The sequence below is a fragment of the Trachemys scripta genome, chromosome 6 (assembly GCF_013100865.1).
Source record: "Trachemys scripta elegans isolate TJP31775 chromosome 6, CAS_Tse_1.0, whole genome shotgun sequence".
NCBI classification, from domain to species: domain Eukaryota; kingdom Metazoa; phylum Chordata; order Testudines; family Emydidae; genus Trachemys; species Trachemys scripta.
This window is the reverse complement of record NC_048303.1, coordinates 122,170,298-122,192,333: the sequence shown is the minus strand read 5'-3', so window position 1 is coordinate 122,192,333 and position 22,036 is coordinate 122,170,298. Positions and strand designations below refer to the sequence as shown.

The 22,036-nt window shown below is 40.1% G+C and overlaps 1 protein-coding gene across 2 annotated transcripts in view; it reads left to right on the top strand.

Annotated features, from left to right (window-relative positions):
• The window catches only part of PCGF3 (polycomb group ring finger 3), a 98,118-nt gene that overhangs the window by 26,122 nt on the left and 49,960 nt on the right, over positions 1-22,036 (top strand). Inside the window, exon 2 of one of the 2 annotated variants that reach the window (XM_034773190.1) lies at positions 15,355-15,397. The exons of the other annotated variant lie outside the window; for it this stretch is intronic. The gene's annotated coding sequence lies outside the window, so the exon portion shown is untranslated. The remainder of the gene's footprint in view (positions 1-15,354; positions 15,398-22,036) is intronic. 2 annotated transcript variants of the gene reach the window in all.

The following is a 22,036-nucleotide window of genomic DNA, read 5'->3' as shown; positions in this document are numbered from 1 at the left end:
AATTTCCAGCAGTTATCTTGAAAGACCATATAGCATTAAGTTTATGTATTATTGTGGGCCAGGATTGCATGTAATGTCAATAGTGGGGAGATGTGACCGAAGGAAGACCTGAGAGTTCAGAAGACTGTATTGAAAATGTCTCAGATGAATATGGAATTTTGGGACAATAAGTGGGTTTCATGGGGAATCTCTTGGGAGAGAATAATGCAAATTATCCAACTCCAGTTATGAAAAAAACCCAGCTTTTAAAATCTGTGCCCTGAGGAGAGGGTCTTTGTCTGCAGATAATCTGTTACAGAAGGCCAAGATCAAAGGCCCAAGCTGTATAAAGAAACAGCTGATCTTCCCAACCTTTGTTCTTGTTCTGGATCTAAATTGAGTATGAACTCGTAACCTTGGGGAAGACCCAGCTGTGAGTTTTGAAGGACTAAAACCTACCTGAGTCCTAGGCTGGGGTTGGGGGTCACTTCTGGTAAGCTTTTTAGTATATGTGTAGGAATTTATTGTGGTGGGTTTTTTTTAATGTTTTCTCTGTCATGCTTTTACCTTAAGAATAAATGTGCTTACTCAGAGGAGCTGTGTGGTAATTTATAACTAGGCAATACACTGGTCATAGCCTTAGGAGAGAAAGTAAAACGCAGGTGCTGGCCTGTTTTAGGCAGTCTGCCTTGCTTGGGATATCACAGTGTAAAGCAGGGAATTGTGCAATCTGAAAATCCCTGGTTAGAAGGATGAGAGACACTTGTCTGCATCCAAGAGAAGCAACTGGTGGGAGCTGGAAGCCTTAAGTGAGTGCCCTTGCTGGGCCATGCCAGGGGAAAACAGGTTCATTTGCCCTGAAATTATGACACTTAACATATATTTTCATAGCACTTTACTGGTGGGGAAACTGAAACAAAGCTAAAGTGCATTGACCAGCATCATGTAAAAGGGCTATGGGAGAAACTGGGATAGGACCCAATTGTTCTGAGTGGTATTCTATTCCTGGGGGAATTTTGCGTTACTGCGCGTGCGCAGAATTCATGTCCCCTGCAGATTTCTTTGCTTCCCCGCAAAAAATGACTTCTGATGGGAAAGCAAAGGGAAGCTGCAAGAGTGGTCATGTGCCCCTCCCTGGCAGCACAGGCAGGTTGGCTTGGGTGCCTGGAGCAGCCGGCAGAGATGTAAATCACTGCCAGAGGTGGGGGGTGGGAAGAGGGCTGGGCAGTCGTGCGAGAGAGAATCACTCTGTCCCTCTCTCTCGCTATTGCAGCATACTCAGTGTGGAGGAGCAGGGCCTCAGGGTGTTTCTGAAGAGGTAGGCATGGGGCAGGCTCTGTCCCCTCTGCTCTGCCTGCTTAGTGAATTCTTCCCATTGTCTTTGTGAATTCCCCCAGGAGTATAAAATAGGTGTAAAAGTTTTAAGGGCCGTTCACATTGCCAGAGGCGTGTAAAGGACAGTATGGCCTTATAAATGATTATAGTGCTTTCATGATTAGAACTGGTCTAAATTTTTGGACTGAAAAAATTTCCTATTAAAATGTGCTCCATGAACTATTTGCTACTGATCTTTCTGGAGATGGTCAGTAACCAATATAAATTGTGCATTTTATTCCCCAGCCCTCATTTGCTCTTCAGTTACCTATGATGTAGCACTGAGCACATGGCTGCATATATTTGTTGACTAATAACTAGAAATAAAGGGTCAAACCTAGCTATATTACTATTTGGCAAGGGGGTTTGGGAATTTCCTCCATTGCTTCCCATTCTCCATCCATTGTATTGTAGTTTAAATAAATTACCAAAATAATTGAAACCAGAGTGATTATATTGTGTTGTTTTGAAAAATAAAATATGTAGAATTTTAAAATATTGTGCATAGAAATCTTTAATTTTTTGGTGAATTTTTAATTTTTTTGGCGCAGAATTCCCCCAGGAGTAGGTATTCAATTTGCTTTAACCCTCTGACCATCCTTTCTCTTGCTGCAGTCCCTTGTCTCATTCGCCACACACGTTTCAACAAATGAGACAGAAGTTCAACAGACAACAGCCTGCTTCCCTACACAACCCTGATTTATTCCCTGAGCACCATCCATCCTGTCCACTGAATGAAGCAGGGGTCCTGTGGAAAAAATAGCATGTGCACATGTAATTACAGACTCTCATAATTTATAGCAAGTGGTGGAGGGCTGGTGGTTAGTGAATTGAAGTTAAACAAGTAAGGTTTATTTTAGTTGTCCTAATGTATTTGATTTTTCTATCAACTTTTTTGTCACTTTCTATATGTAATTTACTTGTGTGTGTATGTGTTTAAAGGTAAAACAAATAGAATTATTTGCAAATAACCCTCTTGAAGCAGCAGAGTTGGAACTCTGGGCTTCCAACATTGCCGCACAGATTACTAGCACCTGTGCTAAGATATTAATTACAAATGCTGGCAGAAGGAGTAACCTGTTACCATTTGTGCATCACCCACTAGGAGATGCTGCTGCATAATACACCATAACAGTAGGTTTTATATGCCGGAATAGCCCCATTTTAAACAGCATAGCAGATAATTAAAGTTGGACCAACTTTTTTTTCATAGGGACATTGAGTATGTCTACACAGAGTTCCGGAGTGAGCCTCCCAGCTCAGGCTGGCAGACTTGGACTAGAGGGGCTTGTGCGAGTGCTCTGAAAATAGCACTCTAGACAGAGCTCTGAAGCAGTGCTCCAGATGCCGAAGCCCACCCTACTCTCTGGCTTTCAGAGCCTGAGCTGTGACTTCAAAGTGCTGACTCTACAGTTATTTTTAGCGCACTAGAGTGAGCTGTGCGACAGAGTCTGTCAACGTGGGCTGGGAGGCCTGCTCCTGCTCCTGCTCGCTCCAAAGCACTGTGTAGACATACCCATTGTATCTGAAATGACTGGGGCTTAGGTCTGTCATATTAGAGAGCTGTTCTATTCCCAGCTGTATAACCTCTCAGTGGGATAGGAGGCCTTGTTCAATTAGTAGTGAAGTAGATAGGACAATCACAAGTGGGTAAATGTTGAATTTGAACACATGATTTCCAGGTTCCCAGTCTACTGTACCTTAGCCTAGTACAAAGCCTATTTTGATAAATCAGTTACACATTTTGTTTCTTATTTGGAGCCGTGGTTTGGCTGGAATAAGACACAGTGCTGACAGAATTATAGAGGTTTTTGGCAGCAAACTGGGAGCAAGCTGTACTGGTAATTTTCCACCAGTGATTTGACCATCTTAATTTAGCTCCAAAACTTGCCCAAAGCTGGATTGGTTTTATGCTGCCAGGAAGTTTCAAGCTCTTGCTGCAGTGCGTGGAGGAAATAGAAATCTCTCCCCCCTGCAGATTGGTCGGAGGAATTATTAGAAGTGTTCTGTCACCATAGCAGCTGCTGCTTTAAAACACACACATGTATGTTAAAGACGCAGTGCCTAATAGAGTGCCTTATTGTGAGGAGTTGTGCTCAGTTTAATAGAGTGTCTAACTGTAGTATTTAAGGCTATATCCTTATCTAGATAAATGTCTATCAGGGATGGTCTAGACAGTATTTGGTCCTGCGATGCAGGCAGGGGACTGGACTCGATGACTTCTCGAGGTCCCTTCCAGTCCTAAAATCTATAATCCTCAGTGGGGAAAAAAGTGTGTGTTTATAAATGTTGATAGTTAACACGCCATATTTTGTGGTGAAGACATCGGAAGTACTTGGGTCAAGTGTCTAGCCAAGAATTCGAATTTTGTCTTTTCTCAATCTACAAATAAATTCTTTCTACAAAACTTGTCCAGCCCATTCGTGTTCTGTCATGACAGTTTATTTGTTCATCACCATGTCACTTTTATTTCTCTGTCATGTTGAACGTCAGTAAACCTAATTATGATTTTCTTTAAACAGTCTTAACTGCCAGGATCACAGGAGTAAACTAAAATATCCCCTTAACCTCAGAATCAGAAAAGTCTATTCAAAGTAGATGTAAATGCAGCCTGCACTAGATCTGGCCCCTTGAGCATGCTAAGCCACAGTATTGAGTAAAACCTGGAGTTGACTTAGTAGTAGATACAGATTTAATAAAATCTATGTATCTGATCATACAGTGAGTCTCTCAGGAGATTTACACAGAAGTAATGTGCTCCTACCATCTGTTTTGTTCTTTGTTTTGTCTTACCTGACTGCTGATGTTACTACTAAGGTCTTCTCAGGTTTTTTTTAACCCTATGTTTAAGGGTTTAATACCTTAACCATTGCAAATAGCCTGTGGCTGAAGATCAGGCCTGTTTTATACGTATTTTCTTTTACTTAATAAAAGTTACATTGGTTCAGCTGTTTGCAGAATCCAATAAAAATATACCTCCCTGGGGTTTCTGATGTTTGACTGTTTTTGAATTGGCAACAGAACATAGAGTAGCATGAAGTGTGCTAGATAAACTCACGGAGGATGGGTCCATCAGTGGCTATTAGCCTGGATGGGCAGGGATGCAAAACCATGATCTGAAGTGTCCCTAGCCTCTGTTTGCCAGAAGCTGGGAATGGGCTACAGGGGATGGATCACTTGATGATTGCCTGTTCTGTTTATTCCCTCTGAAGCACCTGGCCTTGGCCAGAAGACCGGATACTGGGCTAGATGGACCTTTGGTCTGACCCAGTTTGGAAATTATGTTCTTATGTAAGTTGGACGTTTTAACTTGTCTAAAATAGTAAATATTGCCAATATTTCAAATTGGGCTAGTCTGAAACATGGCATGGAAGCAGTTACTCAGGAAGCCATATTAAGACCTAGTTACATGGCAGTGACTACTTAGCCATTTTACTACAACATTTATTGAAGTCAACAGGAGCTGTTGGGTTCTCAGCACCCATAACAAATCAGGCCACTTACGAGCTGTCTAATTATGGGCTCTCGCTTGGGATATCCAAAGGAGCTTAGGCACCCAACTTCCTGAGGCCCCTTAAAAATACTAGCCTATGAGCCTAACTTTACCAGTTTTCTAAAATCTTGGCCAATCATCGTGTAACAGTAGTGCTGTTGAGATATTCGTTTAAAATCATTAAGATAATAGATTCTGCTGTCCATCAAACAAGAAATGTGTGTAAGTTAATGATGGTGTCTCTCTAAAAAAAAGAAAATCCTGCAATATTGAGTGAAGAACTGAGAGAGTCCCAAGAGTGAAGAACACTCTAAGGTCTAAAGCTTTGAATACAAATTTATTTTCCAGATGTTTTCATATTCCCACCTTCTGCTTGCCTCTTAAGTGTATGATAAGAGTTGTGCTGCTATGCAAGTTATTTCTGGTCTCATTAGGAAATAGACAAAGTACGTTTATGTCAATAGAGTGCCCCTATAGTGTGAATTTCATCTAATACACAGTACTAGGAAGAAATCAATAATCTGCCTCAGGCACTTTAGTTCTCCCTAAAGTAATTGTGAAAAGCATCTTTGTTCTAGTTTTAAACTCGCTTCTTCAGGCAACAAGTGTGGTCTGCTTTTGCACCAGATTCAAAATTAATTGTGTTTTATGGGAGAATATTCTTAAAGTTTCCGCCACACTTGAAAAATACTTCTCTCTCTTTATGTGCATGTGAAGGTACATTAATTAAAGTGTTCAGAGTGGGCCTGGGACTTCACTTTCCAGCCTTTCTATGATGTGGTAAGAGATGTATGTTGATGTTAAGGGTTGTGTGTGGAGATTTAAACATTTTGAATATCTTCTCCTGCCCTCTTTTCCCTTTTAGTGAAGAGAACTTAAGACTGATTTTTGGAATACAATTTGTAAATTTTTTCAGATGCGGAGACCCAGGGCTTAAATTGGACGGAAACTCAAATACTGGAGAAACTGGGATAGGTTTGTTCATCTTTTTAGGGTATCGCTTGTTGGACTTTATTCACATTACAGTACAGATGACAGGCTATCCCTGAGACATTTCAGGGGAGTCAGTTTAGCTCAGTGTTAATGAACAATTATTTCTGCTTAATTGGAATAGTACTAGCTAAGGGTATGTTTACACAGCAATAAAAGATCTGTAACGTGGTGGCTGGTCTGGGTCAGCTGGCTCAGACTGGGGCTGCGGGGCTATGAAATTGCAGTGTAGATGTTCAGGGTCAGGCTGGACCCCAGGCTCTGAGACCCTCCCTCCTTACAAGGTCTCAGAGGCTGGGCTCTAGCCTGATCTCAAACATCTGCACTGTAGATTTATAGCCCTGTGAGCCCACTTAGCTGACCTAGGCTCTGAGACATGGTGGCATAGTTTTCTTTTTTTTTAATGGCAGTGTAGTCATACCCTAAAGTTCTAAAAAGGGACTTGTTCAGCCAGTATAAAGTGGTTAAATGATTACCCAGTCTAAACTCCAGTTTTCTGATAGCTTAAGGTTCAGTTGTGGCTGTAAATGCAGACCATTAACTCCAGTCACCACATTTAAATCCATGGCTGACCTCCCTTAAGCTTTCCAGAAAAATCCTTTATTAAAGGCACTCTCCATGCTTATTATCCTGTGTATTCATTAGGTTTTCCTGAAGGTTTTTCTTTTTTGCAGGGAGCTATTAGATTTTCTGATGGAATGATTTAAAATGGATTGTCTTGTGTTTTTATTAATTAGTATGTTTTAAGGATTTTCAGTTTTATAAAAATGGCATCTTCTCTTAATTGGGAGAAGATATGTAATAGGTGTGGCAATTAAGAGGATTTTATGGAATGAGCATTTATTTTAAATCTTGGTAGAGCACCTTGATCCTGTTCACAAACCCCAAACTATTCACTGAAGTCTGGTGTGTGAGAACCTCCAGACCATTTACTTTGTGCTACAAAGTAAATAGTTATTAGAAGAAATCTCTTTAAAATAAGGCTAGAGCGTCTTGGTGTGTGTTTCCTTATTTTTGCTGTCCTCTGACTTGTAAATGAAGTATGTACCCACTTGCCTGTACTTGACACTAACACACTTCCTGTATTGTAGGGTATGAGGCTCAAGGTGGTAGAGAGTAAATACTTGTATTATGATGGTGCCTGAAGTCCCAGGGACCTATTTTGCTGGGGAAACAGATAATAAGACAGTCCCTGCCCCGAAGACTGCCCTCAAACACTTGAGAGTGTAGCACATGCATGAGAGAGCACTACTGAATGTTTTAGGGTTGCATTCAGTGACCTATATCCTGGTGTCCTTTCAGTCTTGGCCTGACATAAATGAGCCAGAGAAGACAGGTGGATTTACTTTGAAATGGATTGTGTTAAAGTAAGGTATCCATTACTCTTTTAACCTCGGATCACTTAATACTCACCTGAGGACCAATCCTTATATGATCAGCTTTTTAGCTTAATTATTTAGCCAATCAGTGCTCAGGAGGGAGGGAGGTACCCTGACAAACAAAACAGATGGTGGACTGTTACTGTGGCATAGAAATGAGAGCAGCTCAGATTTTTCAATCTTGAAAATGGTTAAAATACGGATCTTCCCAAGAACGGGTGAGAACTGAACTGCTAATGATAATAATGCTTGTTTCTGTGTCAGAAATCACAACCAGTTAATCAACTAGAATGCAATGGGCTTGGAATTGAAATGGATTCCTCACAATTTTGTTTGGTACAGAAAGTGTTTGTAGCTCTGATTACTGAGGATTTTGATTGGGTCATAATTGTTTCAAATACTGTCAAAATACAGCACAGCGTAGGTCTTTTAAAAGTTGTATGCTGCTATTGTGTTTGGCACCTCTCAGGTTCAGGCCCCGGGTGTGAAGCTGGTTTTGACTGCATTAGAAGAGCATTCATGTGGGCTTGCATGACTGGGCTTTTAGTCTCTTCTTTCCCCAGACCTGCAGAAAATGAATCTATTATTGGTTTATATGCATGCTTTATAAAGTTGGTGGTTTGGTGCCCTCTACTGGAGCTATTATTTTTCTTTGGAGGGGAAAATTGAGTTGTCAAGAGTACTACTTAAATTTTTGAGAATTTAAAAAATATGGCTAGCATAATATACATTTCTTTACATATATATGAAGCTTGCACACCATATCCAACAACTTTATGCAGAATTACACTGGTCACATTGAATCAGATAATTTAACAAATGACCATGCCTGTGCAGCTAATAACAACTTGACTTACTAAAACAGAATTTTAAATATCAAATTCACTTTTTGCTATTTAAGTGAATGTACATCTTGCATTTCGTTCCACGTGAACAAATAAAATGATTCACTTGTTTCTAGTTAGTTTTACTTTTGGTAGCACAATGCTTTCATTATTTAAGTTGCAAACGTTGCAGGAAGAAATTTGTTAACCTTTTTCTATTAGGACTGTAAAACATTTCATGAAAAACTTTTTTACTCTTACACTTGGTAAATATCTATAGCTATATTGAAAATCTATAGCTAGAGCCATATTTGAACTCCTTATTCTCTATTAAATGGTTGGCAAATTGTTTAGCAGGTTGGTGGCCAAAACAATTAAAACCAACAATACAAAACCTCCTGAAAACAAACAACTTGTTTTTAAACCAAGGAACCTCATAAACTTCTGCTTTCCCATCTCCTTTCTTCCTTCAGTCTCTTATGTTGTATCTAATAGACTGTCCTTTTCTTCTCCACATTACTTTAGACACCTATAGCAGTGAGGATAAAAGCAATTACTTTCTTAAAAAAAAGTATTTTTTATTTAAATGAGATTTTTTTAAATTTTAAATTAGAGATTTCTTTAAAATATTTAAAATTAATCTTGAAATGGACAACTTATGTTCAGGCCTAAACTTAGTCTATTAAAATAATTTAAATTAAATAATATTAAGCAGTACATATTTGCTATCACATTAAAAAAAAAAAAGGGGGGGGGGTCCAGTCAGACCACTGGACTAGCTGAAGCTACTGGCTAAGCTCCTAAAGCCAGAGCTGGTTGAAATGGCAACCTAGCTTTTGACCGCAGTAGCCTGTTCTCCAGGTGCACAGAGGATACGTTCTTCATTTCATTTTATTCAGCTAGTTAAATTCAGTGACTATATCATTCAAAGATAAGAAACCAATTGGGAATTAAAGCAGGAAAGCATGAATAAAAATTAAGGGTGAGAGGATGAGATGATGACGGGATCCCCAGGGTGCAGCCTGGGACTATGGGACCGCTGTGCCCCCTTAACTCTCCAGCCTGGGCTGTCTCTCACAATGCTTTGCTAGTGACAAGCCGCAAACTCCTTCAGGTGCTGTTATCACTCAGTACAACCGCATGTGGAGCCCCACACCCAGCTAGATTGTAAAAGCTCCCAGAGCACTCATGACAAACACCTGTCAGGGTGGTCTAGAAGATACTTAGTCCTGCCTTGACTGCAGGGGACTGGACTAGATGACTTCTTGAGGTCCCTTCCAGTTCTATGAATCACACAGAGCAAGACACCAGCCAGATCCCTCCCAGCCTTGTACCTCAGGAATATACCATCTTGCACTGCTTGAGACCCTTTCTTGAGCAATGCAAGTTTATTAATTGGTTCACCTCTTCATCAGTGGAAAATGGACATACAGCAGCCTTTGTAAACCTGAGCACATTTACCACCACTTCAGGCAAACTCACTGGTAAAGATAAACAGTTAAACAAATTTATTTACTACAAAAGATAGTTTTTAAGGGATTAGAAGTGATAGGCAAAAAGTCAGAGTGGTTACCAGAATAAAATAAAATATAAGCACACAGTCTAAACTCTCAACCTATAAGACTGGGCAACATCTAGATTAAGCAGTTTTTCTCACCCCACTGGATATTGCAGTTCCTATTACACAGGTTTCACTCTTGAAACCTGGGCCAATCTCCTCTGTTGGAGTCTTCAGTCTCCTGAGTGTCCTTTTTGCTTGCAGCATAGGTGGGAGAGGAAGAAAAGGCCAAGCATGTGACCCTGTGTTCTGTTTCATACCCTTAGTCCATGTGCTTGGAGGACACAAGTCCAGGCATGTCTGATGGGCATTGCTGAGTCCCCAGGCAAGGTTGAGCAATTCCCTTGGTGTGGCCTTGTTACGCAGGTAAGTCACTGAATTGTAACTTCCTTGTTGGACAATGGCTGTTGATGGTTGTTTCACACCTGCCCGGGCATTGGTTACTTTCCTTGCTGTTGTCTCTGGGGAGCTAATATTTGGCCAATTCCCCAATTTACAGCATGTTTTATTGACAACCAAACACCACAATCTCATAACTTCATATGCACTAATAATATACATATTTAGATAGAACAGTGACTTTCACCAGATCATAACCTTTCCCCTGATACCTTACATGGTCTGCTATATATGCAAGATCACAATTATATATAAATGAGGAATATGGGAGTTACAGGGTGCTCCCCCAAGGTATAGAATGTCACAGAGATCTACCGGTTTTAAAATCTTGAAGGACATGGTGACCAGAAACAATCAGTTCTCTAACTGCAGATAAATAATTACGTTGTCTAACCAATCAGTTAGTTTTAAATGCAGAACGTGTCTTGCTAAACTTGTCTTGTATATCCAGTACATTTAACATAGTTTGATTGAATTAAAAATGCTTTTTTATGTATTTTAATTGAATTTGAATTTTCATCCAACTAGAACTTGACAAATCACAGAAACACACACAAAAAAACCATTTAGGAAAAAAATGTCATTCACAATTTTCTAACATAATAAAAAAAATGTTGTATTAAGAATCTGAATGAATGTAAATTAAGCTATAGAACTGCTTAAATAAACATTTATAGATATAGTGTGTCCTCGTTAGCAAAAAGAAGCATCACGTTTAGTGTAAAGGGTATAATTAGTTACAAATCACATGTTTTAATGGTTACCACCAATGAAATCAACCTTTAAGAAAATAACTAAACAGTATAAAATAGATTATTTAAATTAAAACCCAAAAACACAATATAGGAAAGTCACACACCCTTCTCCCCTGGGTCACGTGAGTGGTGAGAACCACAGGGGTGTTCTATGTCCACTTAAATTAAGGTTTCCTGCCCAGTGATTTAAATCTTGATTTAAAATAAGTGATTTAAATCACTTTGATTAAAATCGGTCCACCCTGCTGTATAGAAAGTGGTGATCAACAAAACAGGGGATATCCCCAGGTGTATTGAAGGTCAACTAGTGATTGCAACACATGTTGATATACTTGGATGGAAAGGTTTTGCAGAGGTGCCACGTATTAGCATTTATCTGGTGGCAGTGTCATTCATTAAATTGCTCCTTCATTTTTGGCCTGTAGCAGCTGGGCGTGAGACTGCCCTATGAAATTCCTTCAATGGTGAGGAAGTGGAGCATGGCTTGACCTGATGATGCACGACCTGTTTCGTTCATCCTTTACAATCTGGGTTTAAATCTTTTTTTTTTTTTTTTTAACCATAAATGACAGTGTCCAAAGGAAGAAAATTATGCAAAATAGATATAAATACTATGAAAATGTCTCCAACACATCAAGGGGTATGCGTGTGTGCTATGTGGGGCTTTTTAAAGAGTGTTGGTAAAACAGGACATACCATTTTGATTTAAACTTTGATTTCAAGACTGAAAAATAGTGAGTGGTGGTACTGTGGTGGTTTAACTTGGTCAATCATGATGTCATTGTCTTGTTCACTTGTATACTGCAGTCCTGTTGATTGAAATGCGGTTAAGGTTCTTGGTTTTCATACTTCACGTCTATGACCTCATGACAATGCAATACTGCCCTCCAATTACATCATGCTTTAAGTATTGATTATAACCTCTTGAGCAGTGATATTACATATCAGTTTAACTGATATGTATGTTTATAGTGAGAAAGGATTCAGGATAGTCTCTTCTCACTGGAATCAGAATTTTGCAGGCATCTCCTGTCTAGCTAGCATGAGCTGGTAATTATTGAACCGGATGAAAAGAGCTGTAAAGTCTGAAGAGAGCTTTTTTTTGGACTGCAAACTGTTGGTAGCCAATAGGAGTAATAAAGCTGGTCGCCAGGGCAGGCAATGTCTATTTCTAAAGCTTAATTAACCTTGACCTAGGTTTGGCCACTTCGGTTCATCTGATCAGTGCAGCCAAGCAGAAACAGGATGTCAGACAGGGCTACAGGTCAGATAAGTGTGTGTGTTAGGCAGGATTTATTCTCCTGATTCAAACCCTCCACACTTTCCAAGATGTCTGGTTGACTCAGGGAAATGTGTAATGTGATGTTTGTTCTTGAAGCTGGAATTTTCACTTTCTTTTAATGCCAACCGTTGTGAAATAGAGCATAGATACTTTATTCTATAAGTTTTGACGCTGTAATCTCTCATCACTGTAATATCTGAACACCTTCCAGTAGTTCACTGAGCAGCGTGACGAAACATCAGTCACATGTGGTTCACTCTTTTCCCTTACCCCCTCCCCAGGAGGAGACTTTGTGTACAAACTAGTTTTGTTGATGTTGGTTTATTTAAAAAAAAAAAAACTCTGTATACTGCACTGTATTTATATTGGTAAAAGCAAGGTCAGAATATGCTTAGCATGTGGAAAGTAAGGTGATGATTTTTGTGGTGGTTCATAGTTCCTGTGGGAATTCAGCCCAATCCTGTGCCAGCCCCTGAGAAGGCTGTGACTCTACTAATATGGATTTTGTTTGTGACTTGGTCCTAAAAATTTAAGTCAAAGTTCGTATTTTAAGTTATTGAACATGTTCAAAAACACACTTGCCTGGTCACCAGCAGCCGGTCTTAATAGTGATCAATTTCACTCTTCTCTCTCCACAGCCTTGTCTACATGAGAAACATTTTGCTGGTAGTGCTATACCAGTATAACTGTACTGGCAAACCTTCCTAGTGTAGCTGCGGCTTATACTGGCATAAAATTGCTTCTGCTGTCATAGCTTACAACAGTTCAATGAGAAACATAAGACATACCAGCAAAAGTACTTGATACCAGCCATAAAAGCATATCTATGCTAGGGCTTATACTAGCGTGGCTGTGTTGGTAAAAATATTACACCCTAACTGACATTGCTATGCCAGTATAAGTTTTAAGCATAGACCAGGCACGTCACTGACGAGTCATGCCCAGAGCAAGAAGGTCCTACGCCACCAGACCCTGTTAAATGCTTTGATCATGAAGATTAGTCCCAGTCATAGGGTATTCTATTCTCTCGTATGGCATTGAGCATAATGAGGGCACCTGATCCTTCAGGATGTCTCTGGACGCTATCATCGCCTAGATATTTAACAATACTACTAATGGAACTACCCATATGCTGTTACTAGGGAAAGAGCAGGCAGCAACAGTGAGAGCTGCTGAGAAATGCATTCACACTGATGAGCAGCGATCCGCTTTCCCCAGGGTGTGTATATGCACTCTCTCACTTTCACATCCTGTCGGTGCCCATTCCAACCTGCGCCCTGTCAGATACATGTGTATTGGAAAGTTCAAAGGCATGCTTATGATCAATCCTGACTTTGCCTCAATAGCAGAGAACTGGAATGTGCCACCCATCAAAATAAACAAACAAACCCAAACCCCAAAAACACAATATAGGAAAGTCACACACCCTTCTCCCCTGGGTCACGTGAGTGGTGAGAACCACAGGGGTGTTCTACGTCCACTCCAGGCAGCTGGGAAGCAGTAAGGGCGAGAAGGTTAGTGATCCCTTACAGACACCTGAATTAACCTTTGCTTGTTAGGCTTGGGTTGCAAAGAGATAAGTGGTGTATTCTTAAGACACACAAAACACTTTGAAAATGCTCTATTTGTGAAATTGACTCAATTTTTATAGACACAATATTGTAATGTTATTGCCAGCATTAATGTTGTTGGTTTTGGGTTTTTTTTGCTGGGGTATCAAATGATACCTGTTAGAATCCTGCTCTTGGGTTCCTACTCTTATATACAGATGTGTCCAGGAACTCCCTCAGTTTAAAACCCCAAGTTGTCGATTTCAGCCCAGGGACATCTCATGTCACTCCAAAGAATCTAAGCTGCTTTTAGTACAGCAATGGTGAATTCCTCTCTGAATGCAGTCAGCAGAAATGCTCCCACAGGGGTTGCCGGTAGATTTTTCTGTTGCATTATATCTCAATTCTGGTCTAATACAAGGGTGGTTGTGAATTGTATCTTACTGTTTGCTTTTTCTTCAGTTTCTAAGGGCTGGCCTATACTAAAAAATTAGATCGACCCAGCTTCGTCGCTCAGGGTGTGAAAAATCCACACCCCTGAGCAACGTAGCTTAGCCAACCCAAGTGTCTGTGTAGACAGCACTAGTTCAACAGAAGAATTCTTCTGTTAATCTACCTCCATGCTTCTCAGGGAGGTGGATTTACTAGAGCAATGGGGAACCCCTCCTGTTGCTATAATAAGTGTCCACACTGACGTGCTAAGCAGCACACCGTAGCATTTTAAGTGTAGACATAGCCTAAGGAAAGAGACTGAAGAGGGAGTTCTCATTGTTTGTCTTTATAATACCTGAGTATTTCCTGTGTGAAGTTAGCGTAATAAAAAATTTGCTTCTTTTGTCAAACTAAAACCATTAACATGAGATGAATTTATCCCCTTTCTGAAAATAATGGAGACAACAATTTCCTTTTATGACACTTAAATTGTAAAAGTGATCAGTAGTGTGTGTGTGTATAAATGAAATAGGGAGTTTGCACAAATATTTCCAAAATGAAACAATCTAATAGAAATAGATTGCCGATAAGGCTATATCTACATTAGCACTTCTGTCAGTCGGGTGTGAAAAAACACACCCTTGACCAACATAAGTTTCACTGACGGAAGCGCCGGTGTGGACAGCGTTACGTTGGCGGGAGATGCTCTTCCGCCGACACAGCTACCGCTGCTCATTGGGGATGGTTTACTTATGCTAACAGGAAAGCTCTGTCCTGTCGGCATACAGCAGCTATACGGGAGACATTACAGCGGCATAGCTGCTTTAAGATCTGTAGTATAGACAGAGCCTAAGCTTTTAAAAATAAGCTTGAAAACTGAAATACTGAAATTCTCTTTGGAGGTGGTTAAACTGGCTCCCGTCCAAAATCTTTTGACCTCAGATGGGAAATGATTGGTCTATTAAATTAAGCGTGTAATTTGTGGTCCTGCTGAGTTTTTTGTCATGGTCTTATTTGTGCAGATAAATGGATATCGTTCTTCCTTGCCATCACATGGTGACAGAAACACTTGAGTTTTAAGTAATTTCTTATGATATGATGAGCCATGTTAAGAGACATCAAATGAGAGCTTCCAGGAATTCCTTTTTCTACCAGCTATGGCAGGGTTTTTCCTTCCTTTTTGTCTCTACAAAAAGGAACACATTTTGCTGCTGAATGTTAGACTAACAAATTTCGATTAGTATTAGGTAAATTGGTCGGTTAAATCTTTTTATTAGTGGGGGTTGGATTTCTGGCTGCTCTAGTGTTTAACTTTCAGATTATTTTTCTCTCTTTTCAGGTCTCTGGATGGCAGACTCTGAAAAGAAATGCAGTTTTAAGAGGTATGCCTCATGTAGCCAGAAATATTCCTGACTAGCACGTACACCACTGGGGACAAGGCCATTCCTTCAAGGGATGTCCATTTGCTTGTCCTCTACTCAAGTCCCAGAAAATATGAAGAGGCTCCAAACAACTTCCACTAGACCAAAATGGGTCCTCAGAATCTCTGGGCAGTACTTCTATAGTCCAGGCTGAAAAATAAAATTCTATTTTCAGCGCTGGAGACTCTTCACATATTTGAACCAGGGGCTTTTGATCTCACCAGAAAGACTGTCTCATCACTGTCACCACTTAAAATCTTCAGTTTACTATAGGAAGTTCAGAATAAACTGCTTAACCTTCTGTTTGATGATCTTGACTTCTTTATTGTTGACAGAACAATACTCTGGGAAACCACAAGGTGACTAGGACTGTAGCTTAACACCCAGCCTATCCCCCCCAATTAAAGATTTTCTTCCTTTAGGATGGGACTGTACTCCAGATACCCTTGTTAGTCACCCCAACTGGCTTACTTGGGGTATCAGATGCAAAAAGCAAAATACTGTCTCAGTGATCCAGCAATAAAATCATCCCCACCAGTGCTCTCTTCAACTGCCTTGGTTCCAGCCACAGCTTCTATCAAAGCAATAACTTAGGTATGTTGAGAGGGAGATTCGTATTGCTCCTTGATTCCAGTTTGGCCTCCATGTTCTGTTTCTTAGGGGACTGCTTTCCTTTCCCTCTCCAGATTTGGTATATTAGTACTTCTAAATTTTAGTTTTACAGGTGCTAGAGATGCCAATCCCTTCCAATTTAAATCTATGCTGCTTCCTCACCCTACTGTTTTCCCGTCCATTTCAAGGATGACCCTCAAACTGAGGGAAAGTGTTCTTCCTACAATTCGGAGCAATAAAATCAGGTTTTGGAGAACGTCACAAGAATAGGTTTCTTCCCCCTTATGCACAAAAAGAAAGCAGAGTCAAACAATTTTAGTGCAGTGAGAGCTCAGCAACTTTTTTCAAAGTAACAGCTATAATCTTTTCCTTGTTTGTCAGGATTGGTTCAGAACTCTCAAACTTTGGGAGGTTTCACATTTCTCCACCGTGGCCACAAGTATGTACCTTTAGTTCAGATTGAACAATGACCATTCCCAGTATAAACTGCTTCTGTTTGGGTTAGTAGTGACTCTCCAGCTGTTGACTAAGAGTCTGGCATCACTTGCTATTAAGTTCCATTGTCAAGGTCTTCAAGAACCCACCTACTTGAAAGACTGGCTCACTGGAGCTCAGTTTTGCCAAGGGCTGACCTATGTTTCAGGCTTCCTGTTCCCTCTTTGAACAACTTGGACTCAGATTAATTTCAGGTCTATCCTGGAGTTTACAAAGGTTTCATGATTATCAGCGTTAGAAAGAGTTACTGTAGAGTCCAGAGTATCTTACTTTTTTTGGTCCACAAACCTAGATTACAATACTAGCATATGTTAACTCTCATGACCTTGGTACTTGCTCCTTTGCTAGGATAAGAATAAAAGTTTTCAAGTCCAACCTTCAATAGTCACTAGATTATGAAAATCTTTGGCAAAATGTTACATATTGTTTGGTCTATCTGGGAGTCTCTGCTGTTGTGGACTGTTGCTTAAAACACCTTAAACGGGGCATAGGGATGCAGGTGTATGTTTCTCCCATCCAGATTCCCACAATGACAATTAAAATATCTCCGATGCAGTCTAGTATGTTTGCAGTGCAGCTCCAGACCCTGAAAAAGCCAGAATTTTCATCCTCATCCTACTTCAAGTTCTTGCCAAAGCTAGCGTTTGACTTCCATTTGAATCCTATGCTGCCAGTCTTCTAACACAACCGTGTACCTCGTGGCCACACTACATTAATTGATCATAGAGAGTTGTTAATGTATAGGAACTTTAAGATTTTCCTGGGTATTCACTGCAGTTGGAGAGAAGTCCAAAGGGTAAGAAAAGTCAGTTCAAATATTGCTTAAATAGGCTGACATGATGCCTTAGTATTTGATTTGCTGCTGCTAGGTAGGTGTGAACTATTTTTATTGTGCTTTGTCTTCATAATTTTAAATAATTGGCAGTGTGCTTAGTCTCTGGATGGATGCTTTTTATTTATTATAAACAGAAAATATATAACTGCATTTAAACTTCAGTCCAGGTAAGGATCCAGATACTTTTTGTGAGCACTATAATAGTTTGTCTTAGAACGTTACAATATTCAGAAATTGTGAGATGGCTATAGGATGTTGAATGTATACCTATTATTCAGCACTCCCTTTTCAGTGTCAAAGCTAGATTGGATTGCTTGCATCGGTTGAGCAATCCTCTACCAGCTCCTTAGCCTCCCTCCTTTGGAAATTGTTGCTGCTTGCTGATCTCCCACAACTAAGATGCTGTGGAGGTAGGAAGATTGGGTTTGTGGAAGCAGTATGTTATAAAAAACCCAGGTCTAGCTGAGAAGACTGACTGGGTCATTAAAAAGACTAGCAGACCCATATCCGTGGAAAACCTGAGAAGACAATGGGAAACCCCAATCACTAGAACATTGATGCCTAAGAAACAAGGACCCAGAGGGAGGAGGAGGAGGAAGCTCAGCAAAGACCCCTGGCTTGAGAGCAAAGGACTAAGGTTTCAGGTGCAAGTGGATTTCTGGAAGAAGCAGGCTGCTGTCTACTGGGACTGAATAAGAAATTCAGAGACAGAGTTTGAAAATGGAGTTCATTACTGCTTGGATGGTGAATTGATCTGGCTTGACTGTGCATTAACCTTTATTTCTCTGTGCTAACCTAAGGATTTCCAGTGCTGTGTTCCAGTTGACTAATAAATCCTACTCTGTTTTGAAAACACTGCTTGGATACTTGCAGAGGTGAAGGGGTTCCTCCAAAAGACTGCTGATAAACTGGAGGCGTATCACAGAGCCTGTTGAACTGTGAGCAGCACCATTGAGGACTTGCCTGTTGATGAAACCAATCTCTTTAATGAGAAAACAGTCTTTGCACTCATTAAATGTATCCAGGAGAGCCATCTGGTCTCTGGGCATTTATATCCTGGTCCTGAAGAGGAGGGCAACACAAACAGGCATGCATAAGCCAAGGCCTCTTCCCCAGCCTTTCTATCACCAGCAACCATCCGATTCGCCACACAAGCATCAAAAGATGTGGGCCAAGGTGTGCAGCTCCATCCACCTCAATGACGGTCACCCAACCTCATTCACGTCTGAAGATTCCCTTTGACAGGACACTTGAGAGATGCAACCTGACAGTGACGCCAACACCATCTGTTTCCAAACTCCCCTTTTGGCATCCACCTACCCTACTTTGCCCACAACTGGAATGCTATAACAAAGGACAAGTGGGTACCAAATATCCACTTAAAAACTCAGAGGTGTAGCCATTTTCTACCTCCTCCAAAACCCCCTCCAGGTCCATCCTCAGGGACCACTCTCCCAAGGAGATCCTCCAGCAGGAAGTAGAGACTCTCCTTGAGTGAGGAGCTGTATAGTAAGTGCCAACACAGCATCAAGGGAGAGGGTTCTACTCAACTATTTCATAGTTATCAAGAAAAAATTCCACATGGTTTTGTTGGTATCAGTAATTCCATGCACCTGCCCTCAATACTATACACAATATATAGTCAACTTGGGGAACTGACTGCTAGAAGATATTTCCTTTTGTTCTTTTAAAAATTTGTTGTCTTTATATTATTTGAACCTTGGTATATTATTTGAACCTATATTGTTTTTATATTATTGAACCTTCTCTTGCATTATAAGGGAGGATGAATAAGATACAAATTACTTTCTGTATATCAGTAATTGCTGTACCTCTTCATGTCTTCCTTATTCATTTCCCCTCTAAATGAAACAGTGTCTGGCCTTTCTAGTGCAAATCTTGTAGAAGTCATTCCTTAACTGGCTCAGAACCCCTCTGTCTGCTGTATATTTTTGAGACTGTGTGACCATAACTGAAAACAGTGTATGAGATGATAAATCAATGATACAGTGTTCTCTGTGTATACTAACACTTTGTTCCTTTATTTGACTGCCGATGTGGAGCCATCCACAGTAAGGCCGAGGTCTTAAAGTTATTTAGGCATTGTTCAGCTCAACATTGCAAGGCCTAAGTCTTCTCTTCAAAAGTGACTTAAGCATTTAGGAGTCTAATTCTCACTGAAACTTAATGACGTAAAGCTTGGTCTACACTATAAAGTTAGGTTGATGTGTGTGTCTACATGTATGGTCTAAGACTCAATTTGTCCCCTGGCCAATGTAAGTTCCTTTTCACAGCGATACAGTAAAACCACCTTCCCAAACGGCATGGTCGACCTATTGAAGTCGACATAGTGCAAGTGTAGACGCTGCATGACCTCTGGCAACCCTAACAGCCCTCCAAGCTGTCCCACAGTACCCCATTCTCTGCAACAGTGTACACTGTTGTGTGTTTGATTTTAATAATTTGATTGTTGAACAGGTTTAAATGGTATTTGTCAAGGCTAATTCTCCAATCTGGCACTTCGAGTGCAGAAGGTGTGGGCCACTCCAGACTTGTATTAAACTCTCAAGGTTAAAGTTGTTCTCTGACCTTGGATTTGAGAGATGCTGGCACCACCCAAGTGCAGAACCCCTTTTGAGAGCCCAGGAAGGCACACTTGGGAATTCCTTCCTGTGGGGTACCCTCAAGTCCTCTTTCTCCCCCCCCGGGAAGAGCTGAGAAAGAAGAAGAAGGGGGATAAAAGGAAATCAGCTGTTGCCACCAGCTAATTAATCATCATATGCCCAAACCCCTTAAAACACAAAAATCCAATTCTGTTCTTAAAAAAGGTAAATCTTATTAATAAAAAAAGAAAGAAAATACATCTGGGAACTCAGGCTATTGCTAGATTTTAAAAGAGCAACTACAAGGATTAAGCACCAAGCATAGCTTTCTTGAGATCCAGCTTAAAGGTTACAAGCAAAACAAAAGCACCTGGGGTTAGCACAGAGGAAGCCACAAGCCAAAATGAAATAAAAGGGATAAACCTAATCACGTATTCCTAGACATTTCCTGATCCACTTACATATCTGGGGTTTTAAATGAGTAGTTTGTAGGTATGATACAGATGATTTTTTCATACCTGGCTCAAGCTTCTTACAGCATATCTGCTGCCCTCTCTGCCTCTCCCCAGGAGAACAGACAGACAAAAGGGGAGTCTTTTTTTCAATTTTACAAAGTTTTAGCTTTCCCATTGGCTCTTTTGGCCAGGTGCCCACTCACTTCCTTTTACCTGTGCATAGCAGTGAGACTTTTTAACCCTTTACAGGTAGAGCAATTACAGAACAGCTATTAAGAGGGATTTTATAGCTGCTGGGTGTCCATAAAAGGGAGCTACCCCCACTCTTCATTTATCTTAGTATTATGTAATCAAAGATTATCAATCAGAGATTAGTACAGATTATACAGAAAGAATAGATATATTACCGTTGGATGTGAGGGAAGGAGCTGGCCTCTGTCTCTCTCACCTCTGTAACTGGTGAGATGCTGACAGTTTTGCACTCCCCATCTAATTTCCAAAACCCCTCTGTCTCTTTATAGGGTCTGAGACAAAGAAACTCCTTTTTGGAGGGAAAAATGCTTTCCCACAATTAATTTCCACTGTGTCCTATTTTGATGTTTTCTTTTTACCTAATTACTTCTGGAATTTCCTTTATCTTTGAGTTACATGATTGATAAAATAAAGGGAATTTATAATCAAGTCATTATTACTGATAGCTGTGACAACCAGTATTTCTTACTGAGTTAACATAAACATCTTTCGTTGGATCCTTATTTTAGCCATTACAGAAAACATCTGCAATAACAAGATCCTCCGCAATCAAAGAACATAACTAAATCTTAAGCACTCCTTATCACTGACTCAGTCTTGTTTTTAAAGTAGAACCTCAGAGTTACGAACATTAAAATGTTATGAGCAACAGAGGGTCCTGTGGCACCTTCAAGACTAACAGAAGTATTGGAGCATAAGCTTTTGTGGGTGAATGCCCACTTCATCAGACGCAAGATTATGCTCCGATACTTCTGTTAGTCTTGAAGGTGCCACAGGACCCTCTGTTGCTTTTTACAGATTCAGACTAACACGGCTACCCCTACTAAAATGTTATGGTTGTTCTTTCAAAAGTTTACAACTGAAACATTGACTTAGTACAGCTTTGAAACTTTACTATGCAGAAGAAAAATACTTTTAACTGTTGTAATTTAAATGACATAAGCACAAAGAGTTTCCTTACCTTGTGAAATCTTTTTTTAACCTTGTCAAATCTTTCCCTTTATTTTTTTAGTAGTTTACATTTAACAAAGTACTGTACTGTATTTGCCTTTTTGTTGTTGTAACTCTGAGGTTCTACTGTATCATATTTCTGTAGTTTGAGGGGGGTCTTTCCCCTACACATCTATTTTTTCCCGACAGACTTGGTGACACCAGCCATCATAAAGTACAGCCCAATAATTGATCACATGTAATTCCTGACTACAGGTCCCAAACAGCAAAACCTTGGCCTTAAAATTCAAACATGCTCTTTGCTAATACCATAAAGAATAATTAATAGGCAAATGAATTTAATATATAAAAAGGAAAAGAGGACTAAAAGGGTTAATATTTACTAACTGGTATGAAC